The 17,137-nt window shown below is 42.7% G+C and overlaps 1 protein-coding gene across 7 annotated transcripts in view; it reads left to right on the top strand.

The window, feature by feature from the left end:
* Positions 1-17,137, top strand: part of CSGALNACT1 (chondroitin sulfate N-acetylgalactosaminyltransferase 1) — a 261,032-nt gene that overhangs the window by 98,599 nt on the left and 145,296 nt on the right. For 2 of the 7 annotated variants that reach the window (XM_029226616.1, XM_029226613.1), the window contains exon 3: positions 2,658-2,729. The exons of the other annotated variants lie outside the window; for them this stretch is intronic. The gene's annotated coding sequence lies outside the window, so the exon portion shown is untranslated. The remainder of the gene's footprint in view (positions 1-2,657; positions 2,730-17,137) is intronic. 7 annotated transcript variants of the gene reach the window in all.

The raw sequence follows: 17,137 nt of genomic DNA, 5'->3' as shown, positions 1-17,137 counted from the left end.
AAATTGCAGTGACAATGTGGAAATCCATCTTTAGCTTGTAGGCTGTGTTTACTGTACATATTCAGTCATTCTATCCTTCTGTGTTTGAACCCCAGAAACAAAGGTGGCAGTGGCCATACAACGTGGGGAGCTGGTGGTCCTGGCGGTCCTGGCCATCCCACGGGACCCACAGCAGCGATGCCGTCACCGTGACGCTTGAGGAGGCCGCCCAGGAGTGGACCTCTTTTACCAAAGATCTGCCCTTTGCAAAAGAAACTTTCCTGTTCCCTGCCCTGTTTTGGAGATTGACCGGAGATGTTTAGGTCAGAGGTTTAACAGTGTCGTTAGTGTCTCATTCACTTTCCCAACACCCCTTGGCTAAGAAAATGGCTAACGTTTTTGTTTTTTTTTTTCCCCACTAAGTAGTAACGTTCATTAGCTTGTGAGTGTTTATGTCCTAACAATTTAGTAGCTGTTTGAAAAAATAATACAATAAATTGAAAGAAAAATACTTGCTTTATCTCATTCTTAACCTCAGTTACTTAATAATGGGATGTGTCTCTCTCTAGGGTGCTGCACAGCTCCCCAAACCTTGGGGTCAGATTAGACGCTTCATCTTATGTAGCCATTGCTTTTCATCACAGGAACTGCTCAAAATGTAGTTTCACAAAGATGTGATATCTTCAAAAGGAATGTAGCTCAGTCTAACGTTGAAAGTGTGAATTACCTGGAGCCAGCAGTTTGCATAATGTCCAACAGATGTCTAGTATCCAGTGCTTTGCTTGAAAGTTTAAAATATTCTGAAGCACAGCTCTGAGCTCCCTTTGGTGCCCCAGGGTGCCTCGGGACACAGTTGTGAACCATCAAGTTAGGCGTAAGAATCTTTCTGGGGATGCTTTATAACCCTTCCGTAGCCTTCAGCCACCCAAATCTGTGCCTCCAGGGCACGTTAGGGGTTGAATAATTGTAAGCAGCAAGATTATAACTTCACAGCACACGGCCAGGAGACAGATGACATTTCAACCTAATTGGCAAAAGGTGAAAATTCCTTCTTTTCTTTATGGTATGGCTCAGGTAGGAGGCCTGATCTCTGCCTTTTGGTCAGTACTGCTTTATACCCTGCTTACCATGGATAAGCAGATAGCTGTTTAACTACATTGTTTATTTGATGAGATTTTCTTACGTAACCTTTTTGGTTTGGTTCACATGTTATTCTCCCCACAAGCTGCTTATTTTCTATGGATTAATGATTAGCTTGTCTTCAGGCTTTGTAAGAATGCTGAAAATCATCTCAAAACCAAAGTTGTCATAAGGTTTATATCTTTGGTAACAAGATGTGGATTAACTAGCTCCTAGTAGAAATTAGATCTAGTTGACATAATAATTGCAATTTTATATATTTGAGCTTCAGCTATGAAAAGGCTTTTGTGAGAGGAAGGCGGATATTTTGAAAATCAGTGTAGCTTTAAAACAGTGACGAGGGGCACCTGCTCTACCCAGTGTGAGGACTTCAGGGTAGAGGAGCATGGCAGGCGGCCTCCCCATCAAAGGCCGAGACTGTCCTTAAAGAGAGGAATGGCCCGGTGTCCAGAAGGAGCCTCCAGCTATGTGTAGCGATCTCGGCCCTGTGCCAGCTCTGTGCTCACAAGCTCCATGGCCCGGGCGAGGCTTGTCCGGGGACGTGCAGGGTGTTCGGCGTTCCTGGGCCCACTCAGCTGTTGTGTCCCCCTCTGCCCCCTCCATCATTTCCAAACACCCTCCACTCCCGTGCTTGGGTCAAACTCGAACCCAGTCCTTGTTTAACAGATGAGGAAACTGAGGCTCAGAGCAGGAAAGGGGTCATCTGAGGTCACAGGTATGAGTACAGCCAGGATCTGGTCCCCTGCCCGCCTGCCTGGAGTCCATGCCAGGGACAGAGAGGCCCCGGTCATTTCCTTCAGCTGTGATAATCCAAGATTTTTGTGATCAAAGAGAGATGGGAGGTTTTTTTTTCTTTTATTGAACTATGTTTTTTATCTACAGTGTTGTGCTAGTTTCAGATGAACAGCAAAGTGATTTCTTTTTGCAGATTCTTTTCCATTATAGGTTATGACAAGATATTGAATATAGTACCCTGTGCTATACAGTAGGTCCTTGTTGGTTATTTTATACGTAGTAGTGTGTATATGTTAATCCCAACCTCCTAATTTGTCCCCGTCTCCTTTCCCCTTTGATAACTGTAAGTTAGTTTTCTATGTCTGTGAGTCTGTTTCTGTTTTGTAAATAAGTTCATTTGTATTGTCTTTTAGATTCTACCTATGAGTGATATCATATGGTATTTGTCTTTCTCAGTCTGCCCTACTTCACTTAGTAGGATAATCTCTAGGTCCATCCATGTTGCTACAAATGGCATTATTTCATTCTTTTTTATGACTGAGTAGTATTCCATTGTAGATATGTACCACATCTTTATCCATTCATCAGTCAATGGATATTTAGTTTGCTTCCATGTCTTAGTGCTGGTGTGAACATTGGAGTGCACGTGAGATAGGAGTTTAATAGTGAAGAAACCTCAGAAGAAAATGGAAATGACAAAAATCCAGTTAACTTGCTAAATATTTAGATTCCTGGATCTAGAATAAAAGCTTCAGGAGGGCGGGGATTTTTGTCTCGTTCACTGCTGCATTTCAACCTCCTAGGATACTGCCTGGCGAAGAGGAGACACTCCGGAGATGTGTGGATTGGGAGCAAAGGCACGCTCTAACTTATAGGTAAAGTTTGTGGGTAATACTATACTTAGGTAGTCAGTACTCTGGTAGGATATAAGTTACTGCATTCTTTTAAGTTTGCTTAGATGAACTTTATTTCATGTTACAATCAAATAATAATCTGCAGAAATAATAATAATGTCTGTGCTGAGTTCTCACTGGCTAGAATGTGATATTGAAGGTAGTATTATGACATTAGTATTTTTGTCATCACCAACTGAATACCCTGTCTATGACTTTATTCTGTTGCGTATTTGCAGTGCTGGCCACAAAGGAAGTGCAAGTGTGATCCGATCATAGCCAGCGTCTGTTGCTTATGTTGAGTTTAAAATTCTGACCCCCCAAGGAGGGGAAACAGAGGAAAGCTGTGCCCCTATGTGACCTGAGGTTGGAAGGTACCTCCCTTTTAAGGATCCCTCTTGTGATGCAGGGGTGTTTGTGCCCTTGGCACTAGCTCCTAGAATAACAGCTTACAGGGCTTGTACAGCATCATCTTTTTGGAAGGAGGTCCATACAAGTTTGCAGTATCATTGAGAACGTGGATATACCTGGCAACTTTATTCCAAGAAATTCGGTGCTGTGTGCAGAGGCTCACTTTCATTCACTGCTTGGGAGTCATTATTACCTATGTGTGTTTCTATTGGGACCAAGTTAGAAGAGTGTTGGGCTGTGTAGAGCAGCATCCCAGGCGGGGAGACATGGGAAAAAAGGTCCTCGTCACTGGATTCTCGACTAATCTCCGAGTGGAGTCGTCATTGCCCCTCCTTGTGTTCCAGCCTTTTCACTGTACTGTTCTTTCAGGAAACCTCTAGAAACAATTAACGGAGGACAGTTTGTCAGACCCAAAGTGTTTCCCAGAGATTACTAGAGCTACCAGACATTTTTCGAAGGGAGAGTTTTCTGATCAGAGAAGTTTGGAAAATACCATATAGCGTATTCCTCTCTTGTAGTGTACGACGGACCTGGGCCTGTTAAAGGTTCTGGAAATTCTAAAGGGAAGACTTAAGTTTGGCTTAACCTCGTGGGTCCCAGCTTTCTTCTCCACAGAATCCTTTTCCAGCATGACAATTCTTAACTTTTTAAGAACAGTGTTTCACCCACCAGCCTTGAAGAAACGCTGCCCATGATGGGAAAACCTGATTCTGAGTTTGATTTGCTCCTCACTAATAGTCACAGATTCAGCCAGTTTTTCTCAGCCTTTGTCTTGGAGCTTTGAAAAAATACCAATGCCCAAGCTCATCCCAGAGTTTCTGATCCTGAGTGTCTGGGCTGGTGCCAGTGATGTGCATTTTTAAGATGCTCTGCAGGTGGTCTCGGATGTGCTAGACGTTGAGAGTCACTCTGCTTGGAAGAGGTTTCTAATTCTGTTTTTTTTCTCTAAGGCTGTAGTAGTTGTCTCCACTTCACTCTCTTTGATGCTGGGATGTTTCCTCGAGGGAAATGGTTTCGTGTTGAAAAACATCTGATGTGACGTGTGGCTCAGAGGTCCTCAGCCCCTGGGCCTCCCGCTGTTGTGTGCCGGGGGTTTGGCCCCGGTTTCTTGCAGGTGTGGTCCTGAGGTTGCTGGAGGGTGGAGGGAAGTGGTGAAGAGGAGGGCGTGTCGAGGGTCCTGCTTCTGAGCCCTCAGTGCTGCTTAGACCTGGATCTCTGCCCATCAGTGAGCTGGTGACTTGGTGACGTGGAGGTGGGTCTCAGGTCCTCTTGGAGGATTGTCCTGTTATGTTCTTCTGCTCTTTCCCCTCAGGGCCTGACATCCTCTCGAATCTCTGTTCCTCTGCCTCGTACCATGAGAAGCCAGGTGGGAAATGGCTCAGTGAGGTGGGTGGGTTTTTGCAGTAGCTCCTCAGGGAATTAACACAGGGAGAGTAAGGTGGGTCCTGCAGCCACAGGCTGTGTCCTCCGGGGACTTTTCCAGGAAAGGGCCCAGGTGAGAACATAGGACACAGAAGCTGTCACTAAACTCAGGTCCAGCTGCTCACTGCTCACAAGCCAATACTGGAGAGACAAGTGTTGGTAGAAAGGAAAAGTTGCTTTATTTTGGAGGCTGGAAACCAAGGGAGAAGACAGACTCGTGTCCAAAGGCCGACTCCCCCTGCTGACCAGGGGGCAAGAGCTTTGAAGGGGGAGCTTCAGGGATGTACAGGCGGAGGGAAGGGGCTACGTGTAGAAACAGCACAGTCAGCTCGAAATTGGTCATGCGGTGGTCTGATCAGTGTCGTCTTGATTGTTTTAAGTACAGTTAATATTCAGTTCCAGGATCAGTTAGCTCTCATTTCCTTGAGGCCAGTTCTCCGAATTGTGGCAGCTTATGTCATGGCTACAGCCTGGTCATCGTGTCGTTAGTTAACTTCTTCCACCTGGTGGGAGTTTCAGTATCTACAAGACTGCTCACAGGACATGGCTCAGAATATTATCCATAGCCCTTGAGGAGGAACTAAAGGTCCTTGACGTTGTTTAATGACTAAATTATTATTATTTTGTCCTGTTTGACTGCTTTTCTTTGCTTCTGCATTTTCTCACTTCTCTGATTAAGTTTATTCTTTGGCTAAAGGTTTTCTACAGACGAAAGGCAGGAATAGGACATGGTGGGTAGGGGTCTGTCCTGGGAAGGCCGCATAGGGTCCTGCTCGGGTTTAACTCCAAGTCAGCGTCCACCAAATCGACCCACGCTGCACGGGGTGTGGGACAGGCCCCAGAAGCTAAATCTTGGATCAGAGGCAGGCGAATCAAGCTTGTCTTCACATGGTCAACGTGGGGTCACTGGCCTTACCACAGAAATGATGCCAGTTGTCACCAGAGAGTGTAAACTCAGACAGAAAGCAATCCTCGTCCTGTGAATTTATGGACGGAGGAAAGAGCCCTCACTGGTCTCTCTCTGTGGTGCTGGGAAGTGACCAGCCCAGGGGTGGGCCAGAAGGTGACAAAAGGGGACCATTTTCTGCATGGGGTTCCAAGCACTATATAATCTACTTCACGTATACTGTATAATTCCCCCATTTGTTCCCTGCCACAGCTATGGACAGTACTTCTTATTAATTCTCTAAGTAAAGATGAGAGACACGGAAGCTCAGAGGTAAAATATCTTGTCCAAGGGTACACGGATGACTTGAGAGTGACGGGCCTAGAATTCAAACTTAAATCTATTTGATTCCAAAGTCCACTTGGATGTTCCCAGCCTGTCCTGCTGTCTGTTGCTGGTCCGCACGTCAAGGTTGCCATCACTCTTGCTTCTGAATATCTTTTTTTGTGGTTGAGCTGGATAACAAGTTCTTAAAAACATAAAGAGATGCCTTGTAATGCTTTATTGCTTATCAGATACTACTGCAGCTATGGGACAGAGCACTTTTTGTCACCAGTCATTCTGGGACAGACTCTGAAAGAAAAGGACATGGTGGCACAGGATCCAGCCTTTTTCTCCTCTGAGTATATTTAGATTATGCTTCTTCTGATTTTATAAATAGATGATTGGTTTTCAAATAAGCAGTCAATAGTGCTCTCTGGCAGTGTGCCCTACATCTAGAATTTGTGGCATTAGCTAGAATTTTATAATGGCATAAAAAATTTCCTGGAGGAAATAGAGTATCACCATGTGATATAAAGCCAGCATTAGTAAGATAAATATTAATCCAAGGTTAACTGTTAGCCTAAACTTTCTCTTAATTCAGAATCCAAGCTAAACCTTACTGTGTTAAAACAAAAAAAAAAAGAGAAAGAAACCTTTATTTCAGCTCAGTTTGAAATTGCAACGTGAAAATCACCACAGACTTGCAAAAGCTCAGTGTGAGTAATGTTAACTGTCTCCATAACTTAATTCCAGAAGCCAAATACCACTGCCTGGGAGGCACATGGCTGTAAGCTTTCAGGCTTAGGGAACACAGATTTCTCAGATGTTAGCTCTGGAGGGTGATCATTTAGTTTGACTAAACTTAAGTCATAAGAACATAAGCCTTCTACAGATGAAAAAAGTGCAGAGGTGAAGGGTCTTTTGAAAGTTGCAAGGTTGATGGGTAGCAGACACTAGCTGCCTACCCCCAAATATATTTCCCCTAGTTGTGGTTCACGGAGCATCTTGGATTTGCAGCTCAATATCCTTAATTGGTTTTGGAAAACTCTGGGTGAGTATTTCTGCAACTATTGCTTCTTTCTCCTCTTTTCTCCTTTTGGGATTCAAGTTACAGGCATGTTAGTTCTTTGATCCATGTCTCAGGTGCCACTTCAGCTCTTTTCTGTATTTTCATTCTTTTGTTCTCTCTGTGCTTTTTATGTGGATATTTTCTCCTTACATCTCTTTTACTTTAGGAAATCCCTCTTTTGCTCTGTCTAATCTGCTCTTAAACCTGTCTATTGCATTTTTAATTTCAATTACTATATTTCTATCTAATTCTTTTACATAGATTCCAGGTATCTGGTAAAATTCATCATCTTTAATCTATGTTTTCTAGCACACAGCAATTATAATTATATCAAAATTCCTTTTTGATAATGATTGTATATCCCCTAGATAGTACACCTAGAGTGTATATATTATCCGTCCTTTCTCTTTAGTTTTTGGTCATTTGTTCTTGTCTCTTGTTGTGCTTTGTAATTTTTCATTAAGGACCTGACATTGTATATGAAAATCGTAAGGTCTCTGGATGCTGTTACCTTCCTCCAGAGAAGACTTAATTTCTTTCTGCTGGGCAGTGGAGTAAATCTATTCATCTAGGTACAGTCAGTGATCACGATGATTGGGGTGGAGTTCAGGCGGGTGTGTTTCTGTTGACCTGACTCCTAAGGCATTTGGCAATCAGGGCTTTGTAAAGGAGCTCAGAGGTGACCTCAGGAGGGTCAGTGTGAGTGGAGTGGTGGTGAGGCAGCCAGACTGAGGGGCTGAGAGGTGAGAAGACAGAGACACCAGGGTGGATGCTGTTCTGAGAAACCTGGCTGTGCGTCAGTATTCATACACACACTCAAATGTAAATTCATGGATGACACATAGGTGGTAGGGTCTGCAGTCCTGTAGAACAGGCTCTTTTCATTTCATGTGAGTATTAGAGACTGGGCTAAACTACCCCCAAATACAGTGACTTAAGTAATAGTTAATTTTTTAACTTAAAATCCAGGGTGATGGTTCACCCTAAATGCAAGAGATCCTGGAAAACTAAATGTCTTCTTTGAGGCGGAAGATCATAGGGTTGATTCCTAAGTATAGGAGGGGTGTACACAAAGCCCAGGGCATGGCAGGTGTCCACTGCATTGGCTTACCCTAGGTCTCTCGGTGGCCAGGGACTGGACTAGCTCTCATAATAGGACTTGGCTTTTGGGAGAGATAATATTAGAAATTGTGATAAATTGTCATCCTGAATGCCAGTGGCAGGGTGAACAGCTAGGGGGAGTAGAATCTCAGGGCAGCGTCTACAGCCCGCCTGCTACCTTGTGACTTGGGCGTGGGCTGTGCACACCACCTGATCTGGACCCTGCACCAGCCTGTTGGCTGTGGCACGGTGTTTTCCACCACTCCATTCAGGGAACCACACCTACAGGGCCCACGCCAATGGGCTCTTCACTTTTGAATCAGCTGTGGCAGAGGGCTGGGATCACAGAATGCCAGGAGTTTCGTTCATCAGCCTCCAGGCCTCTGGGTCAGGGAGTCATCTCGGCCACCTCTCCTTTCCTGGTGACAGGGGCAAAGTCTTCACAAGGCTCCAGAGTCTTACTCAAGGCAGAGCCCCGGGAAGTGTCAGGTCCTGTGCCCACATTCACTCCCTGTGATGTCAAAGCCAGTGCGGCAGGTCTCATTTGCCTTCATATTCTCATTGCCTGATGCCTAATAGATACAGCAGGGCAGTGGGAGGTGCTGGCTGAGATCTTTTGTGCCGCACCCCCCAGCCCCAACAGTAGAGCTAGTGTCCTGTTGAGAACAAGTTCTAAGTTCTCCAAGGCCCAGTACACCCCCAGTTGATTTCCATGTGCAAGGAGGGACACTAGGGACTTCCCTGGTGGTGCAGTGGTTAAGAATCTGCCTGCCAGTGCAGGGGACATGGGTTCGAGCCCTGGTCCGGGAAGATCCCACATGCCACGGAACAGCTAAGCCTGTGCACCACAACTACTGAGCCTGCACTCTAGAGCCCGTGAGCCACAACTACTGAGCCTGCACTCTAGAGCCTGTGAGCCACAACTACTGAGCCTGCGCTTTAGAGCCCACGGGCCACAGCTACTGAACCATCACTCTAGAGCCCGCGGGCCGCAGCTACTGAGCCTGTGCTCTACAGCCTGCGAGCCACAACTACTGAGCCCGGGAGCCACAACTGCTGAAGCCTGTGAGCCTAGAGCCCGTGCTCCGCAACAATAGAAGCCACTGCAATGAGAAACCTTTGCACCTCAATGAAGAGTAGCCCCCACTTGCTGCAACTAGAGAAAGCCTGCGCGCAGCAACGAAGAGCCAATGCAGCCAAAAATTAAATAAATAAATAATAAAATAAATTTTTAAAAAAAGGGACACTAGTTTGTCAAACTTCTACCAATGACAGATAAGAAGAGGGACTTCTGGGGACAACCTTTGTGAATCTTCCAAAGGAAAGCAGAGAGGCTAAGGGGGCTGGGAGGGTACCATGCTTCTGAGCTGAGGCGGAGGAGGGGCCAGAGGATTGCTCATCAAATTCCTGGGGTCTTCAAGAAGCGAAGGCTGCGTGTGTGCTATCTTACTGGATGTCTGCTGAGCTACCGGGCCTGCTGATCTGCCCCAGGGCTGATGGAGCACAGAGCAGAGCACTGATGACAGAGGGTGTGGTGGGGTAACATGCAGACGACACAAGACAGCCCCCTCGAGTTCAGGGTCCCTGAGAAATATGCAGGCAGGCTCCCACCATGAGCAGGCCCACGTCCTGGCCCACAGAGGGAAGACTAGCTTGGGCTGTCACAGGCGTGGAGAGAAGGCTCTCGTATCAGTGCAGGGTGGCATGATGCTGCTGGCGGGGGTTCACCTGGAAGGTGCAATCGGATCTAACGCCATTGATGCCCAGTTACTGCTCGGGATTGAGCCTCCTGCCAGCAAGCCTTGCTGGGGCCTCCACCCATCCTTCTGTGTCCATTGTGTAAAAGAATAGGACACCAACACAGAAGCAACTAACCACGAAGGGAAAAGCTCCCCCCAACCTCTCTGCTCTGCGACCAGAGGAGCGGGTGCAGGGAAGAGGGAGTGGCGTGGGGAGCAGACTACCCCTTCCTCTGCCTCTGCCCACCCACCTCTTCCCTCCTCAGCCATTAGGACCAACAGCTTGGCCTGCTTTACAGAGAGGAGGGAAATCTTAGAATTGAATGTGAGATTGAAATGTTGCATGGACTTAAAAAAAAACCCTTTTATTGTGAACATATTTAAATATACACAAAAGTAGAATATAATGAACTTTCATGAACCCATCGCCCAGTCTCAACAGGTATCAGCATTTTGCCCATCTTGTTTCTTCTCTCCTTCCCCAACTTTTACTTTATTAAAAATCTTTTTGTGAGAATATTTTAAAGCAAATCCTAGCCATTATGTCATTTCACGTGTAAATGCTCTTGTGTATATTTCTGACATACGAGGACTTTTTTTTGCAAAACCATTATGCCATTATTGTTTATAACAAAATTAATATTAATTCCTTACTTAATATTATATAACACCCAACTCACATTCAGATTTCCCCAGTTATTTCAAAGGGATCATTTCACAGTTGCTTTTCAAATTTGTATATAAACAAGGCCCACATTTTGCATTTGGTTACTGTGTTTTATGTCTCTTTTATTATGTTGTTGTTCCCCTAGTGAACTCTCTCTTTTTTCTTCCTGACATTGACTGATGGAGAAGCAGGTTCATTTGTCCTGTAGAACATTTCACCCTCTTGACTGATTCCTCTTGGTGACAATTAACTTGTTTCTCTATCCCTGGTATTACCTGTAAGCTGGTAGGTAGATTTAGAAACTTGACTAGATTCAGGTTCAGTTATTTTTAGACAAGATACTTCATAGGTGGTTATTTTAATATATAAATATTATTATTAATATTAATGTTATTAATATTTTAATAAGCAGAGGAGACTAAAACGATTGGGAATGGACTGAGAATAAAAATCACTCACTTCCCAAGGGGAAGGGGGCACAGTGTGCAGCTCGCAGTTACTGGAAAAAGTAAAACCATTGGCTGTTAATCAGTTGAGCCTGTTAAGGTTAACTTCTGCTGCTGTACAGGAAAGTGATTCAGTTATACACATATATACATTCTTTTTTTAATATTCTCTTCCGTTATGGTGTACCGTAGGATATTGGAGATAGTTCCCTGTGCTATACAGTAGGGCCTTGTTGTTTATCCATTCTCTACATAAAAGCTTACATCTGCTCACCCCAGCCTGCCCCTCCATCCCTCCCCCAGCCCCCTCCCCCTTGGCAACCACCAGTCTGTTCTCTATGTCCGTTGTGTCTTGATCACGTTCTCTGGTTGTGCTCGTTCAGCGTGCTGGTTGCTCAGACAGTGCGTATTTGGATGGAGTGGGTGGGAACTAATTTGCTGGGTTGGGCTGGGTGAGGAGAGTATGAAGCTAGCTGACTTCATCTTTTTCATGTCTTGAATCAAAGTAAAACCTCTGAAGAGCAGCCGAGAGAGTGTATCCTTTTAAATGATCTGCTGGTGGGAGCGCCAACCCGCTGTCTGTTAATTTCATCCTCTGTCCTCTGTGTAGTTCTCCTTTGATGTCATTTCCATGGGTTGAAACGCATACAGTTTTGACATGGATTCCCTTGTATTGTCTTCTTTTCTAAATATGATTTTCAGGGCCATGGCAGTTTTCTAGAGAAAGTGCACAATTATATTTCATTCCAGGTTATTTATCTTAACTGGAACAAAATGAAAAGTAGTGTCTTTTGTCTTTCATGGACATCCATGAAAAGCTTGAATTGTCACAAGTGGCCCGATTAATAAAACATTGTGTGTAAACATTTAATAGTCCTTATGAAATGCCATTTTTAGTATTTGCTATCCAGTTTCCTCCCTTTTGCATAAGAAGTGTGCCTTGCAAATTATCCACCCAAAGGGTAAACTTATTTATTTGTAGTTGGGTATATAGAATTAATTTGAACTGCTGAAATAATTTATTATTTTTGCTGAATTTAAACTTTTACTTTGTGAGTAGTGTACACACAGAAAGTGATTCTTTTGCTTGTCAAAGAAACATTTGATATTTGAGCCTGAACCATTCTTAAGGCTAGTTTCCCAGAAGGGACTCTTGAATCTTGTTGCTTTTTACTTTCTTGACTTCCTGTGTTAACCTGTTCTGAAAATTACTCTGATTTTTTTTCCTTAGAATCAGTATTAAGCCTAAAATACTACTCTTCTCTCACTGCCTCATATCCATGAAGAATGACAAGAAAAGGAGAAAATTAATGGTGTGAATTTTAAAGTTTTCATCCCTTTCATCAGGGGAGATGAAATTTTATAGATGGATAAACATTTAGGTCTTTGGGGGAAGTGACTCGATAATATTTTAAGGGGAAGTATTTACATTTTTGTTGTTGTTGCTGACATTTTTCCAGTTGATTGGCAGATTTTCCTGTTTTCAGTATGAAGAAAACACTTGATGGTGGATGATTTTTCTATAGCCATTTAAAATACGCAATTATGAGGTGATACATGATGAGTGTGTTTCCCGTTCAAGTGGGAAGTTGGCTAAAGGGAAAAAATGATGTAATGACTTTTTTGTTGATGAAAATGAGGCCGGCAGTTTTCATCTAAATATTTTGAAATGAATCCAACTTATCTATCTAGACCCCACTGAAAACTTAACAGCATCTTCATAGAATTCAGAGGTATCATACCTTAGCTTTTCAGGTAGCCAGTTCTGGCAGCAAAAAGGGCAGAGGTCTTTCCATTTTGCTGATGGACTGTAGGTTTGCTCGAAAGCTCTGAAAGTCAGTGGCTGAAATAGCCGAGGCCATTTTCCACGGGCTTTGGCTGTGGAAGCTGAAGTTAATGCCTTTCTCTGTGGCTTTTCAATATTATTTTTTTCCCAAATGTTGGTTATTTTCATCTGGAGTTTCTTAAACAACAATAACAACTCCTTTATGTTTAATCATTAACTTAAAATATGTTTAGCACCTTTTTCATGCAAATGCCATCGTAGCCACATCAGTCAGTGAGAAAGAGGTGGCAGCTAACAGCGACCCTTTCCCTGGTTCTGATTTCTGTCTGCTTTCCGCTGCCTTTGTCTTTCCACCATAGACACACCAGGCTCATGTCAGCAGTAATTCTCCTGCTCTAGTTTCTGTAACTTCCTGACTAACAGGTCTTTAGCTGGCAACTGGCTCATGTAAGACAGAGGGTCTGGCCAGTGAGTGTCTTATGCATCTCAGATGTAGAGTTTCAGGAATCAGAGGCATCGCCGTACACGTCTTATTACATTAGGAGAGTCCTCAGGGGTAGCAAGAGCCGTGCCCTGAGCCCCTGGGGACCCCCAGTCGCAAAGCTGGAGATGCTTCTCATTTCGGTGCCTGTCCACATTACCTCCTGCTCTCCATTGATGTCTGGATTTTGATTAGGGCTTCTTTGAGATGTTAATGAGGACCAAACTATTGAGACAGAACCGCTTAAATATCTGAGTTGGGAGAGAGTCCTGTTCTTTATTTTATTGGCTAAAAGTTCCTTCCAAGTGTTTAGATGTTCAAATTATTGCCAACAGCAAATATATGTTTAAAGAAAATTGGCTTCTCATAATTAAAGTGATTAAAACAAATTTTAAACATTGATAAACAGCCACCATTTTTTCTTATTTACCATTTTGATGAGGTATAATTTATATTAAGTACACAAATCTTAAGTGTGCAGCTCAGTGAAGTTTTACATACAAATATACCCACACAGATCACCACACAGATCAAGATTTAGGACATGTCTAGCACCAGAGAGGCTCCCTGTCCACCCCTCTCTCACACTTAATACCCCTGCCCTCAAAGATAACTGCTATTCTGACCTCTGATCTAATCCAACATCTTGGATTAGTTTTGCCTGTTTTTGAGCTTCAGGTAAGTGGCATCATAAGGTCTGTGTTCCTTTGCATCTGGCTTCTTTCACTGTGTGAGATTGATACAACAGTTTGTTCTTGTTTGTTGCTGTGTAGTGTTCAATTGTAGGAATATACAGCAATTTATTTATCATTTTACTGTTGATGGACAATTTGTGTCCATCATACAATGACTGTTACAAATAAAGCTCTGGTGGACACATCTATTCTTGAATTACTGGATCACAGAGCCTATGTGTATCTTTAGAACTCACTAAGAAACTGTTTTCCAAATTGGTGGTGTCAGTGTAGACTCCCACCAGCATTGTTTGTGAGTTCCAGTTGCTCTATATCTTTGTCAACACTTGGTTTTGTCAGCAGCCAACTTTTAACATTTAAAAAAATGCTATCTCTAATTTAAACATATAATTTTTATATCCCCAGAGCTAAGTTACTTGCTTTTAAATGAATTTTCAATTCACCAAAAGCTATTATTGAGGGCTTTATTGTGCCTTAGGGTCTGTAAGAGAATAAAACATAACCCCTGCTTTCATGGGTTTACCATATTCCACTGGGGTGCTGTAGAGAGCAGGCCATCAGCACTGCAAGTCAGGTTGTGAATAAGTGCCATATTCAAGTCACTCAAACACATCTTGACAGCAGGACTGTGTCCTCAGCTACACTGTCAAGTGAATTATGCTCGTCTCTGGCGTCTTTTCACTTTTCCTTTAGCACTGTGATGTTGTCAACTTTGTACTTTCCAGCATACCTCACTGTGCCAGCCCATCTGGCTAATGGTAGCACTCTGTACTCCCTAAAAGTACTGTGCCTTTCCCCTGTGCATTGTCAGATTTGATTCCCCAAAATCTTGCTTATGAGTCAGGTAAATTAAGTTTTGTATTAAAATTGGATAATGACTCATATATATTACCTCCTCCAAGAAGTATTTTTCTTTTAAAAATGGATCCCAGGAGGCATAGTGTCTTAGTTCAAAGGAATTACCATTGATGCTTGGATTTTTGATGTTTTCAGGCTAATGGAGAATTTTGAGAAGTCTGCTTTATAAATATCACATTAAGGGAAGCTATCCATTCCATCTACATTTAAAGGTAGCTCTAACAGGGGAATAACTAAAAATTAAGGCGGAAATTTCAAATAATTCCCATTAAAGGATGAATTGGCCCCATTATATATCCATTGGTTTGGACCACTTATTCTAAATGGATTGGAATAGAGTAGATGGAGTAGAATCTCAGATGTGTTAAAATTGTATACATATCTTTAGGTATGTGTTAAAGTCACTTTAGATCTTATAATCCAATAGACTTTTCTGTATATTCATTGTAAAATTAAAGGACTTAAAGTCCTTTTGTTTTTCACAGTTAATATAGTACTTAGTGTGGAAAAGTATGGTAATTCAAATGTTTCTTCAATGTTTACTTAAAACATGGGATAATGATAAGAAGCCTTTCTGGTCTACAATCAGAACCTACATTGTACCTGTCTGATCAGAATTCTTATTTAATGCATCAAGATACCTCTAGATTTCAAAAACCAATTTTGAATGAGAAGATATGGTGATAATCATATCCAACTTACTTTTCTTTCATTTGTTATGACTAAAACCCATGCACACACCTGAGCTACTTTTAGAAAACTCAATAAACTTGATAATTTTCCTTGTATAGGTTTTGCACATCTTTTGTTAAACCCCTTTCTAGATACTTTATATTTCTGATTATGTAGTCAGTGGTGTCTTTTAAATATTTCGTTTTCTGACTCTTTGTGCTGATATATTGAAATACAGTTTATTTTTACATACTGAATTTTGTATCTAGCAACATTGTTAAACATGCTTATTAATTCTAATATTTCATCTGTGCTTTCTTTTGGATTTTTGACATATATAATCACACATCAGTAAATAATGACACTTTTATTTCTTCATTTCCACCCCTTATCATTTTTATTTCTTTTTCTTGCCTTACTGCATAGGCTAAGATCTTGAGTACAGTGTTGAACGGAAGTAGTGGTGGTGGGCATCCTTATCTTATTCCTGATCCTGAAGGGAAAACTTTTATCATTTCACTGATAGGTCTGATGCCTGTTGGAGGGTTTTTGTAAATACCCTTCATCAAATTAAAGAAGCTGCCTCCTATTCTCAGTTGTTAAGAATTTTTACTGTTTGGGTGTGAGTTTTATCACACACTTTGTCTCTATCACACTGTCTCTTTAATGGGAAGATGGCAGTGCTGACTGACACTCATTAAGATGTGACCTTTTGGATTGTTTATTACCTGGGATGGGTTCCAGGCAGATCCTTTCGATCTCTTTCTTGGCTAACTGATGCTGGAAGAATTGATGTTTACAATGGCCTGACACCTCCTTTTTGTGCAGGTTCTGTGTAGGGTCTGGCTCATTATCCTCAGAATACGTTTTGGGTTTTTGTTTTGTTACTTTTCCCCCCATCAGGCCTAGGCCAGAGTCTTTTCAGTGGAAACAATCTGTGTTGCAGTCCCACGCACGGGTGAATTGGGAATATTTTCCTTATCCTTCTATGGGCAGCACATCCCTGTGCAAAGGGCTCTTGGCAGAGTCAAGGTACCTAGGGTCCCCTGGCTCTTGCAGGGCAACGGCCTCACCCTGTGAGTTGTTGTGTTCCCCTCCCTGGATCGAGGTTGGCTCTAAATTCTCCTCTAGGGCTACGGTAGCTCTAAGACTCTGTGAATCTTTGAGGGGTCGTCTGTCATCGTCTTTTTTCTCATTAGCCTTACAACCGTGAGGGGGCCAAGAATTTTAATCTTGTATTTTCAGGTGGAAAACTGCCTTACAGAGATCAAGCGATTGGCTTCAAATCATGAGGAGAACAGAACACCATATTCTTGATCTGTCCTGCAAATGGAAATTGAATATATTTAAATTATACTTATTTAAAATGTAAATGTCAAACTTTATTTACTTTAAAACAAAAGCATTTTTTGGATAGCTATCAAACTTTTTGTGCCTTGCTTTTCATAGTGTCTAGCACATCTTAATGGTCAATTAAGTGACCATTATAACAAATGTTGTGAAATGACCACAAACTGAAAGCTTAAAACAATAGAAATGCATTGTCTCACAGTTCTGGAGGCTGGAACTCTAAAAGAAAGGTGCTGGCAGGGCTGTGCTCCCTCTGAAGGCTCCAGAGGGATCTGGTCTTTGCCTCTTGTAGCATCTGCTGGTTGTCGGCCACCTCGTTCCAGCCCCTGCTTCCATGACCACATTGACTCCCCCACTTCTGTCAGCATCTCTCATCTAAGGGTACATGGGTTTGCATTTGGGGTCCAACCAGATAATTCAGGAAAGCACCTCCTCTCAAGATCATTAACATAATCACATCTTTTACCATGTAAGGTGATATTC

Source organism: Monodon monoceros, unplaced genomic scaffold (genome assembly GCF_005190385.1).
Source record: "Monodon monoceros isolate NGI ecotype Baffin Bay Population unplaced genomic scaffold, NGI_Narwhal_1 Super_Scaffold_17, whole genome shotgun sequence".
NCBI classification, from domain to species: Eukaryota; Metazoa; Chordata; class Mammalia; order Artiodactyla; family Monodontidae; genus Monodon; species Monodon monoceros.
The sequence above is the reverse complement of the archived record's forward strand: the minus strand, read 5'-3'. Positions and strand labels throughout refer to the sequence as shown.